The 12521-nt window shown below is 50.4% G+C and overlaps 1 long non-coding RNA gene across 1 annotated transcript; it reads left to right on the forward strand.

The window, feature by feature from the left end:
• The first annotated feature begins 1 nt into the window (after position 1).
• On the forward strand, positions 2-1843 carry LOC116554815. Its single transcript, XR_004270304.1, has 2 exons — positions 2-220; positions 1363-1843. It is a non-coding gene; the product is annotated as an uncharacterized LOC116554815 (long non-coding RNA).
• The last annotated feature ends 10678 nt before the right edge of the window (positions 1844-12521 follow it).

Below are 12521 nucleotides of genomic sequence, written 5' to 3' on the forward strand. Positions count from 1 at the left end.
GCCTGTAACTCAGCCCCCACCTCACCTCCCTGCATCCTCCCAGCATCTCCGCTGGAGGCCCAGAGGTTGGCAGAGGGAAGGGCCACAGCTGTCCTGGCTCCACGGGCAATGGCGGGACAGTCCTTCACCTCTCTGGGCCTTGTTTTCTCAAACTGAAATGGGAAAGGATGACTCCGGCCTAGGACCTTCAAGGGCCTCAAAAGGCCCTGGGCCTTGCGTGGTGAGTCTGGGCACCCACACACCCATCTTCCCAAATGCCAGGCTTCACTCACTGCAGCATCCTTCCCTTTCCCCTCGATGTTTCTCAAACTAATCCAAACCACATCCCCAGCCTGGGAAGCCTGGTTCAGATTCTCCTCCAAGAAGCCTCCCCTGAACCCCAGACAGAAGGGAGCATTGCTCCGGTGACCTCACCCCACCCCATTCTCTGCACACTCGAGACGATTGTAGCGGTACTAGGTGCCATGAAGGGGAGGGGATTTGACCTTTGCAGGATGATCAGGGAAGGCATCCTGGAGGAGGCATGAGATCAGGGATGGCTGGGTTAACAGGGCAAAGTGGAGAGGAAGGGAGGGTATTCCAGGCAGCAGGAAATGTTCCACTGCTCTGAGGCAGCTGGAAGCATGGTCAGTATAAAGACTGGAAATTGGCTGGGCAAGGTGGCTCACACATGTAATCCCAGCACTTTGGGAGGCCAAAGTGGGTGAATCATAAGGTCAGGAGTTTGAGACCAGCCTGGCCAAGATGGTGAAACCCAGTCTCTACTAAAAAATATGAAAATTAGCTGGACACAGTGATGGGCACCTGTAATCCCAGCTACTTGGGAGGCAGGAGAATCGCTTGAATCTGGGAGGCAGAGGTTACAGTGAGCCAAGATCACGCCACTGCACTCCAGCCTGGGCAACAGAGCAAGACTCCATCTCAAAAAAAAAAAAAAAAAAGATGGGAAATTATGCATGTTTTATCTGTTCCAAGATGCTTAATGTTCACATTTCACTTTTTTTTTTTTTTAAGAGAAAAAAAAATCTGTGACCTAGGCTGGAATTCAGTGGCAAGATCACTGCAACTTCAGCCTCCCGGGCTTAAGCAATCCTCCTACGTCAGCCTCCTGAGTAACTGGGACCACAGGTGTGTGCCACTACCCCTGGCTAATTTTTTTGCTTGTTTTTTGTAGAGACAGAGTATCATTATGTTGCCCGGGCTGGTCTCGAACTCCCGGGCTCAAGTGACCCTCCCGCCTTGGCCTCCTAAAGTGCTGGGATGACAGGGCGTGAGCCGCCGCAGGCAGCCCACATTTTACATCTGTTTCTTTTTCCTCTTTTTTCTTTTTTGTTTTTCTTTATTTTTTTATTTTTGTCTCAGCTCCAGGTAAGGTCAAATCCTCTACATCTCTGAAGTGAGCTGACATGGTAGAGTTGCTGTCTGGCTAGCTGCAGTCCCAACATCATTGCCATGACCTTCACTTCAAAAGCGCCAGCATCAAATCCTTCAGAAGAGTGTCAGCAGCTTGGAAGAAAACCCTAGAGGCAAAATCAGATCCCTTTTTAGCCCTGGGACCCAAATGGTGGGAAACCCCAGGGGAAGGCAACCAGGCTTGTCAGTGATACTCCCAAAGCGGAGTGAAAAGTCAGCTCCACTTCCTTTGCACAATTGCAAAGCTGGCTTCAGAGCTCCTGCTGGTATACGACTGTTTTATAGAATGTTTTGAGCAGTGCCGCTTTCCCTAGAACTCTCAAGGGCTCAGAGGAGGAGGTGGCAGGGAGACGCAGACATCAGGACTCTCAGACCAAATGATTCACACGAGTCGAACTCTAAATATGAAGGAGTTTTCTGAACATGGTAACCAATTTATTTTGCTTCTATTATCCTTTTTATGTGTGCATGAGAATTATATATGATGCGAATCTACATTTAAGTCAAACAGAGCTCTTTCGGGAAATATAAAAGAAAAATTCTAGTGATGAAAGAACCTTGGGACATCGTTAACTGGCAGCATTCTTTTTTCTTAGTGACATTTTTATAATCAATGACATCTTAGTATTTTTGTTTTAAACAGGATCTCTCTCTGTCACCAAGGCTGGAGTGCAGTGATGCAATCACAGCTCACTGCAGCCTGGGTCTCCCTGGCTCAAGGGGTCCTCCCACCTCAGCCTCCCCAGTAGCTGGGACCACAGACATGCACCATCATGCTGGACTAATTTTTGTATTTTTTGTAAAGATAGTGTTTCACCATGTTGCCCAGGCTGGTCTTAAACTCCTGGTCAAGCAATCTGCTTGCCTTGGCCTCCCAAAGTGCTGGGATTACAGGCGTGCACCACCATGCCTGGCCAGCATCTTGGATTTGATGAAATCTGGTATAATGATGATAACATCGTAGCAAACACGGGCTCTCCTTCAGCGAGGCGCGGTTGTAAGTGCTTTACACTTACTAACTTGTTTGCTCTCGACTAGTCTGAGAAATAAGGACCATGGATTATCTTCACTTTATAGAGGAGGAAACAGACAGATTAAGTAACTTAACCCCACAAGCCTTCATGAAATGTCCCTGGGTGGGGGTGATTATTATCTTTTTTTTTTTTTTTTTTTTTTGAGACGGAGGCTCCCCCTATCGCCCAGGCTGGAGTGATCTCAGCTTACTTCAACCTCAACCTCCTGGGTTGAGGCAGTTCTCCTGCCTCAGCCCCCACGTAGCTGGGATTACAGGTGTACACCACCATGTCTGGCTAATTTTTGTGGGGTTTTTTGTTGTTGTTGTTGTTGTGTGTGTGTGTGTGTGTGTGTGTGTGTGTGTGTGTGTGTGTGTTTTTTTTTGAAGAGACAGGGTTTCACCATGTTGGCCAGGCTGGTCTCAAACTCCCGACCTCAGGTGATCTGCCTACCTCAGCCTCCCAATGTCCTGGGATTACAAGTGTGAGCCATCAAGCCTGGCCTGATTATTATCTTTAGTATTAATAATATCAAGGATCCAAGCCAGGCGTGGTGGCTCACTTTTGTAATCTCAGCGACTCTAGAGGCTGAGGTGGGAGGATTGCTGCAGCCCAAGAGTTGGAGGCTAAGGTGAGCTACGATCACACCACTGCACTCCAACCCGGGTGACAGGGCAAGTCCCCACCTCTTAAAAATAATAATAAAATCAACCGAAATGCTCATCAAAGGTAGACAGGATAAAGAAAATTCGGTACAGGCTGGGCAAGATGGCTGAAGCCTGTAACCCCAGCACTTTGGGAGGCCGAGGCGGGTAGATCATGAGGTCAAGAGTTCGACCAACATGGTGAGACCCCATCTCTACTAAAAATACAAAAACTAGCTGGGTGTGGTGGCACACGCCTGTAATCTCAGCTACTCAGGAGGCTGAGGCAGGAGAATCGCTTGAACCTGGGAGACAGAGGTTGCAGTGAGCCGAGATCGCACCACTGCACTCCAGCCTGGGAGACAGAGTGACACTTCATATCAAAAAAAAAACCTAGCCAGGTGTCGTGGCAGGCACCTTTAATCCCAGCTACTCAGGAAGCTGAGGCAAAAGAATCGCTTGAACCCAGGAGGCAGAGGTTGCAGTGAGCTGAGATTATGCCACTGCACTCCAGACTGGGCAACAGAGCAAGACTCTGTCTCAAAAAAAAACAAAAAGAAAGAAAATATAGTACATATACACCACGGAATACTATGCAGCCATGGAACAGAAAGAGATCACGTCCTTTGTGGGACATGGATGGAGCTGGAGGCCATTATTCTTAGCAAACGAAAGCAGGAACAGGAAAGCAAACACCACATGTTGTCCCTCATAAGTGGGAGTTAAATGAGAACACACGGACACAAAGAGGGGAGCAACAGACACTGGGGCCTACTTAAGCTTGGAGAGGGGCACAGGGGGAGGAGCAGGAAAAATAACTATTGGGTACTGGGCTTAATACCTAGGTGACAAAATAATCCGTTCAACAAACCCCCATGGCATGAGTTTACCTATATAACAAAGCTGCACGCATAGCCCTGAATCTAAAAAGTTTTTTTTTTAATTCTATACCAGGCCGGGCACAGTGGCTCACGCCTGTAATCCCAGTACTTCGGGAGCCTGAGGGGGGGAGATCACGAGGTTAGCAGTTCGAGACCAGCCTGGCCAACCCCCACTCTACTAAAAACACAAAAATTAGCCAGATGTGGCGGCATGGGCCTGTAATCCTAGCTACTCCGGAGGCCGAGGCAGAAGAATTGCTTGAACTCAGGAGGCGGAGATTGCAGTGAGCTGAGATTGCGCCATTGCACGCCAGCCTGGGCAATGAAAGCAAAACTTAGTCTCAAAACAAACAAACAAACAAACAAAACCCCAGGTAGGTGGCTCACGCCTGTAAATCCCAGAACTTTGAGAGGCCGAGGCAAGCGGATCACCTGAGGTCATGAGTTCGAGACCAGCCTGGCCAACATAGTGAAACCCCATCGCTACTAAAAATACAAAATTTAGCCGTGTCATGGCGCATGCCTGTAGTCCCAGCTACACAGGAGGCTGAGGCAGGAGAATCACGTGAACCCAGGAAGCAGAGGTTACAGTGACCTGAGATCGTGCCACTGCACTCCAGACTGGGTGACAGAGTGAGACTCCGTATCCCCTGCCCCCCCCAAAAAAAAAGTATGCTGAATTAACCCTTTCCGAATTTTTTTTTTTTTTTTTTGAGATGGAATCTTGCTCTGTCGCCAGGCTGCGCAATCTCAGCTCACTGAAACCTCTGCCTCCTGGGTTCAAGTGATTCTCCTACCTCAGCCTCCCGAGTAGCTGGGACTACAGGTGCTCGCCACCACACTCAGCTAATTTTTGTTTTTAGTAGAGATGGGGTTTCACCATGTTGGCCAGGATGGTCTCAATCTCTCGACCTCATGATCTGCCCACCTTGGCCTCCCGAAGTGCTGGGATTACAGGCATGAGCCACCATGCCCAGCTTTTTTTTTTTTTTTTTTTTTATTTGGAGTCGGCGTCTTACTCACTCTGTTGCCTAGGCTGGAGTGCAGTGGTGCGATCTCAGCTCACCGCAATCTCTGCTCTGGGTTCAAGCAATTCGCATGCCTCAGCCTCCCGAGGGACTACAGGCACTCACCAACACCACGCCTGGTTAATTTTTGTATTTTTAATAGAGACGGGGTTTCACCATGTATACCAGGCTGGTCCCAAACTCATGACCTCAAGTGATCCACCTGCCTCAGGCTCCCACTGTGCTGGGATTACAGGCGTGAGCCACCACACCCAACCCATCCCTTCTCGAATTTTAATAAATTATTATTATTTTTTTTTTTTGAGACGGAGTTTCACTCTTGTTACCCAGGCTGGAGTGCAATGGCGCGATCTCGGCTCACCGCAACCTCCGCCTCCTGGGTTCAGGCAATTCTCCTGCCTCAGCCTCCTGAGTAGCTGGGATTACAGGCATGCGCCACCAAGCCCAGCTAATGTTTTGTATTTTTAGTAGAGATGGGGTTTCACCATGTTGACCAGGATGGTCTTGATCTCTTGACCTCGTGATCCACCCGCCTCGGCCTCCCAAAGTGCTGGGATTACAGGCTTGAGCCACTGCGTCCGGCAATAAATTATTTTATAATGGCAAAATAATAATAATATCAAGCATCAGTCCACTCAGCAAGGCGTATTCCTATTTGCATATCCGCACTGTGCAGGCATCCCTCAGGGGCACTTGTCCTGGGCAGGTGAAGCAGCTTCTGCAGGGTTAGCCAAGTGCCATGACAGAGGCTCACCTGGTGGCTGAGGGCCTCCGTCTTGCTCAAGATCTCTGAGTCACACCCTTCCTCAGGCCTCAGGGGTAGGGCCGTGTCTCTATCACTCTCACATCCCTCACTCCAGACAAGCCTGGCTGCACCTCCATCTGGCTATCTGACTCGCTTCAGCTGAGCCAGGCAGAGGGAGTCTGCCGGGAGGAGTGGGAGGCCAGAGAGGGGCTCCCCTCATCAGCTGATGGTGAGACCTGGGGATTCTGGGGCTCAATTAGGTGTTGAGGGGTGTTCTTAAAAGGGCAGAAGTGGTCCCTGGATTTTTCCTTTAAAATTTTTTTCAGGCCAGGCCAGACTTTGGAAGGCCAAGGCAGGTGGATCACTTGAAGTCAGGAATTCAAGACTAGCCTCGCGAACATGGTGAAACCCCGTCTCTACTAAAAATACAAAAAATTAGCCAGGCATGGTGGCGGGCGCCTGTAATCCCAGCTACTTGGGAGGCTAAGGCAGGAGAATTGCTTGAACCCAGGTGGTGGAGGTTGTGGTGAGCAGAAATCGTGTCATTGCACTCCAGCCTAGACGACAGAGCAAGACTCTGTCTCAAAAAAAAAAAATTTTTAAGACACTTGCACATGATCAAAAATGTCAAGAATGAGGCTGGGTGTGGTGGCTCATGCCTGTCATCCAAGCAACGTGAGAGGCCAAGGCAGGAAGATCACCCCAGCCCAGGAGTTAGAGAACAGCCTGGGCAATATAGCAAGACCCCATCTGTATGAAAAAAACTAAAAAATTAACTGGGCGTGGTGGTGGGTCCCTGTGGTCCCAGCTACTCAGGAAGCTGTGGCGGGAGCATCACTTGAGCCAGGAAGGTCAAGGCTGCAGTGACTTGTGATCACACTACTGCACTCAAGCTTGGGCAACAGAGCAAGATCCTGTCTCAAGAAAAAAACAATGTCAAGAGTACATAAGAAGCCAGACGCAGTGGCTCACGCCTGTAATCCCAACACTGAGGGTCAGGTGTTCAAGCAGCCTGGCCAATATGGAGAAACCCCGTCTCTACTAAAAATTACAAAAATTAGCCAGGCATGGTGGCAGGCGCCAGGTGAGAGGCTGAGGCATGAGAATTGCTTGAAACTGGGAGGCGGAGATTGCAGTGAGCCGAGATTGCACCCCTCGTGGCCTGGCACCCTTGTGGCCTGACTGGGGCCCAGCTCTCTAACCAGATGATTCAGGGCCCCAGGCTCAAAAAACGAAAAACAGCCTCCAAAGCCTGTGGGCAGCTGACACTCTGGTGCTGGGTGTGCACCAAGTGTCTGAGAAGAGGGCGCCTCCCCACCCACCACTCGAGGGCGAAAACAGTGGAGCTGGGGTTGGACTAGAGCAGTCATGCCCAGGGCAGTGGTCCCAAGGTGGCAGGAGGCAGTGAGAAGCTACAGCCAGGAAGGGTGGGGTCCGGGGCCACCTACCCAGTGCCCATCCAGATGCCTGTGACTCAGAGTGCAGCCTGCAGGGCCTGGGGTCCCCCAAATGAAGACTGAAGCCCAGCCCAGCCCCTACTACCTGACACTAGCCGGCTCTCCCTTCCTGTTCTCCCCAGACACTCCCATGCTCCAGGGGCACGTGCTGTGCCTCTCCCTCTACTTCCAAGCCATGCTGGACCACAAGCCGCAGTCCTCCTCCAGGCAGCTTTCACCCCTCCACCCCACACTCAAGAAGTCACTCAGAAACTGCCTGGCTCATGGTCCTGCCCAGCTTAAAGCTCTCCAGTGGTTTTTCCCTGTGTTTTGGTGACTCACCCACTCACCATGACCTTCAAGGCCCTGGAGAGGGGCCCCTCATCACCCTGACCTCATCCTTCCTCCTCCCTCTGCTCTGGCCACAATGGTTGCTCAATCACGCTCCCTACTCTGCACCTCTGTATCGCCCATGCCTCAGCCTGGGACTCAACATCTGAGTCACACCCTCCTCAACTCCCTACACACTCACATTCACACATGCTCACACACGCTCACCCACATTCACACATACATTCACACACACTGACATACATTCACACATTCACACACATTTACACACACTGACATACATCCACACTTCACACACATTCACACACACATTCACACACACATTCACACACATATTCACACATGCTTACACACTCACATTCACACATGCTCACACATTCACACATGCTCACATTCAAGTGTCCAGTCACACATGCTCTCACACTCAAACATGCTCACACACATATACTCACACATACACATGCTCACATGCATTCATACATGCTCACATTCACATGCTCACACATTCACACATGCTCACACATTTACACATGCTCACTCATACACATTCACACATGCTCACACTCACATTCACACACGCTCACACATTCATACATGCCTACACACACGCATTTACACATGCTTGCACACTCATACATTCACACACGCTCACACATTCACACTCACATTCACACATGCTCACACATACACAAACATGCTTACACACCATGCTCACACTCATACATGCTCACATTCACACATGCACACACACATGTTCATACATGCTCACCCACTCACATTCACAGATTCTCGCATGGTCACACACACTCACAGTCATACACAGTCACACACACTCAGACACACACCCATATGCTCACACGCACACAGACACACACACTTTTATGGTCACACATACATGCTCACACTCATATTCACACAATCACACATGCACACATTCAGACACACACATTCACACATACACACACACCCTGTCCAACACCGGTCCCTTCTCCCATCCTGGTCTCTCAACCACTCCTTTCTCGTCACCCAGCACAGTCGCTCACACCTGCACTCCCAACACTTTGTTTTTTGTTTGTTTGTTTTTGTTTTTGGAGACACAGTTTCGCTCTTGTTGCCCAGGCTGGAGTGCAACGGCACGATCTTGGCTCACTGCAACCTCCGCCTCCCGGGTTCAAGCGATTCTCCTGCCTCAGCCTCCCGAGTACTTTGTGAGGTGGAGGCAAGAGGATCGCTTGAGCCCAGAAGTTCAAGACCAACTTGGACAACATGGTGACACCTCACCTCTACAAAAAAATCCAAAAATTAGCCTTGCATGATGGAACACACCTGTCATCCCAGCAACAAGGGAAGTTGAGGCAGGAGGATCACTTGAGCCCAGGAGCGCAAGACTGCAATGAGCTCTGATCATGCCACTGCACTCCAGCCTGGATGACAAACTGAGATCCTGTCTCAAAAAAAAGAAAAGTCCTTTCTCTTGTAAAGCAGCCCCCATCCTCCTCCCACGGCAGGGTTCCACTCTATGGCCGCCTTCGCGTGTTTGCTTTGCCCTCCCCTCTCAGTGGAAGCCATCATGGGCCCACTCACAATTGCAGCGCAGACAGCACTGCAATTGTGCTGAGCCCGCTGGGTCCATGAGAGCACTGCTGTCCGCTGCCCACTGATCTGTGCTGGGCTCTAGTCTAAGCACTTTACACATCTCAATCACTTAATCCCCTCCTCAGCTGTAAAATACAGGAGCTATTGGTTATCCCCATTTTACAATGAAAAAATTGATGCCCAGAGCAGTTAAGTCACTTGCTTAAGACCACACAGCCAGGAAGTGGTGGAGCCAAGATACTAAAGGCAGATTGTGTGTGTGTGTGTGTTTTTGAATAAATGAACTCCCATTTCAGAGGACAGGAAAGTCAGGCTCAGAAGAGAATGGGGCAAGTAGGGCAGCTGAGGCTGAAATCTCATCCTCCTCTGGCTCTGAGAGCTCACAATCTCCCAGCCTCCCTCTACCCACAACCCCCTTCACCCCCCAATTCTACTCCTTTTTTTTTTTTTTTGAGACAGAGTGTTGCTCTGTCACCCAGGCTGGAGTGCAGTGGCATGATCTCGGCTCACTGCAACCTCTGCTTCTTGGATTCAAGCAATTCTCCTGCCTCAGGCTCCCAAGTAGCTGGAATTACAGGCATGCATAATGACACCCAGCTAATTTTTTTGTATTTTTAGTAGAGACGGGGTTTCTCCATGTTGGTCAGGCTGGTCTCAAACTCCCAACCTCAGGTGATCCATCCGCCTTGGCCTCCCAAAGTGCTGGGATTACAGGCATGAGCCACCGCGCCCGGCTGCACTCCACTTCTTGTTGCTGTCGGGTGGGACGGCAAGGCTGGAGCCCAGCACCCAATTAGCGAACAAGGTAGAAACCCAGGGCCAAGCCCCATGGCTGCCAGTTGCCCTCGTAATTGAAGACATACACATTAAAGACAGCTCCGAAGTGCCATTAAACTGGCAAAAATAAATCCAAAAGGTAAAACTCAACTCCAGTTGGCAACCACAGCGGAGAACACAGACCAGGTCACAGGTGGCTCCGAGGCAACGGCCCTTGCACCTGGCTCCCCGTCCCTGCCCTGAATTCTCCATGTGGGAACTGGGCCACACTGGTCGGCTTCATTAAAGATAGATTTGCCAAACTGGCGTACAATTCGCATGTCATAAAATTCAGTCTCTAAAAGTGTACAAGTCAGCTTGGTCTCAGAATTTCCTGAGACCAATAAAACCTCCAGATCCCTCCGACCTGGTGTTTTGGAATAAGCCCCGACGAAGGAGCCCAAGAAGAAACAAAAATAGAAATGTCTCCAAAGCTGGAAGCTGCCCCTAGCCAAATGCTGGAAACAGCCGCTCTCCACCCAGAGAACCTGAGCGAGCCCAGCTGCTGGGCAATACCCCACCTCTGCCCTCCGTCACCACTGCTCAGCCCAGAACTCCTTCATCTTCCTGGCCTGTAGATCTTAGCAGTGGCTGTTCCCACTCCTGGAACACCCTTCCTGGTGCCTGCAGGGCCATGCACAGCATATTCACCGCTCAGTCCCCAGAGGCTGGCACAGTGTCTGCTGCAGAGATGACTCTCAGCAAACAGCCACTGAAGGGAGATCCCTATGTACCAGTGAGGACACAGGCGGGCAAGTGGACCCCTGAACACCTGGTCGGGGCACTCATAATGACAGGAGGATTACGATGCTCAGAGGAGAGAATCTTTTTTTTTTTTTTTTTTTTTTTGAGACGGAGTTTCACTCTTGTTATCCAGGCTGGGGTGCAATGGCAAGATTTCGGCTCACCGCAACCTCCACCTCCTGGGTTCAAGCAATTCTCCTGTCTCAGCCTCCCGAGTAGCTGGGACTACAGGCGTGCGCCACCATGCCCAGCTAATTTTTGTATTTTTAGTAGAGACGGGGTTTCACCGTGTTGACCAGGATGGTCTCGATCTCTTGACCTCGTGATCCACCCGCCTCGGCCTCCCAAAGTGCTGGGATTATAGGCGTGAGCCACTGCGCCCGGCCAAGAATCAGCTTCTTTTGGTGAGAAGTCACTGAGGTTAAAGATCTGTCTTAGGGCCAGGCATAGTGTCTCATGCCTGTAATCCCAGCACTTTGGAAGGCCAAGACAGGAGGATCACTTGAGCCGAAGAGTTTGAGACCAGCCTGGGCAACACTGAGAGACGCTGTCTCTCAAAAAAACAAAAACAAAAACAAAACAAAGGCTGAGCTCACAGATATGCACAAGAGACGCTGAGCCAGTAGGCCGCCGCGTGATTATTCCTTCCATCTTGCTGCTCTGCCATTTTATTTTATTTTTATTTTTATTTTATTTTATTTTATTTTATTTATTTATTTTTTTTGAGACGGAGTTTCGCTCTTGTTACCCAGGCTGGAGTGCAATGGTGCGATCTTGGTTCACCACAACCTCCACCCCCTGGGTTCAGGCAATTCTCCTGCCTCAGCCTCCTGAGTAGCTGGGATTACAGGCGCGCGCCACCATGCCCAGCTAATTTTTTGTATTTTTAGTAGAGACGGGGTTTCACCATGTTGACCAGGATGGTCTCGATCTCTTGACCTCGTGATCCACCCGCCTCGGCCTCCCAAAGTGCTGGGATTACAGGCGTGAGCCACCGCGCCCGGCTGCTCTGCCATTTTAAACACGACTTTACTTACCACTGTGGCTGCTTGAGTTCCAGCTGTCACATTCAGCATTCCAGCCAGCAAGGAGGAAATGAGGAACAGGACATAAAGGCCCACGCCTGCTAGACACAGTGGCTCTCGCCTATAATTCCAGCACTTTGGGAGGCTGAGGTGGGCGGATCATCTGAGGTCAAGAGTTCAAGACCAGCCTGGCCAACATGGTGAAACGCTGTCTCTACTAAAAATACAAAAATCAGCTGGGCGTGGTGGTGGGCGCCTGTAATTCCAGCTATTCGGGAAGCGGAGGCAGAAGAATCACTTGAACACAGGAGGTGGAGGTTGCAGTGAGCAGAAACTGTGCCATTGCACTCCAGCCTGGGCAACGAGTGAAACTCCATCTCAAAAAAAAAAAAAAAGGCACATGCCAGCTGTCTGTCAAGAAGGCTTTTCTGGAAGCTGCCATGTATCCCTTCCACTTACATCTCATGGACAGGACCGAGTCACATGGTCACACTAGCCGCAAGGGGAGCTGAGAAGTATCAACTTCATTTCCAGGCTGCCATGTGTCTAAATAAAAATTATGAGTTTTGTTAGTCAGGGAGACAGAGAAAGGACATTGGACGGACAGCAAGCAGTGTGGGCTACTCGAGGGTCACCTCTGAGCAGAGGGACTTCAAGGGCTCCATGTCTCCCAGGGGCCGCTCACTACCCTGCCCTTCCCATCAGCCTTGGGAGGGATTTGGTTCATATGAAGCTGGCCCAGATCCCTGTGTGGTCCCCTCATCTCCCCAGTGACTTCCCTCCAAGCCTCTGTCCCCATTCCCTGCAACGCCAAAGTCACCCTGATTCC

This window comes from Sapajus apella, unplaced genomic scaffold, assembly GCF_009761245.1.
Source record: "Sapajus apella isolate SASKATOON/1434 unplaced genomic scaffold, GSC_monkey_1.0 scaffold14, whole genome shotgun sequence".
In the NCBI taxonomy this organism is placed as follows: domain Eukaryota; kingdom Metazoa; phylum Chordata; class Mammalia; order Primates; family Cebidae; genus Sapajus; species Sapajus apella.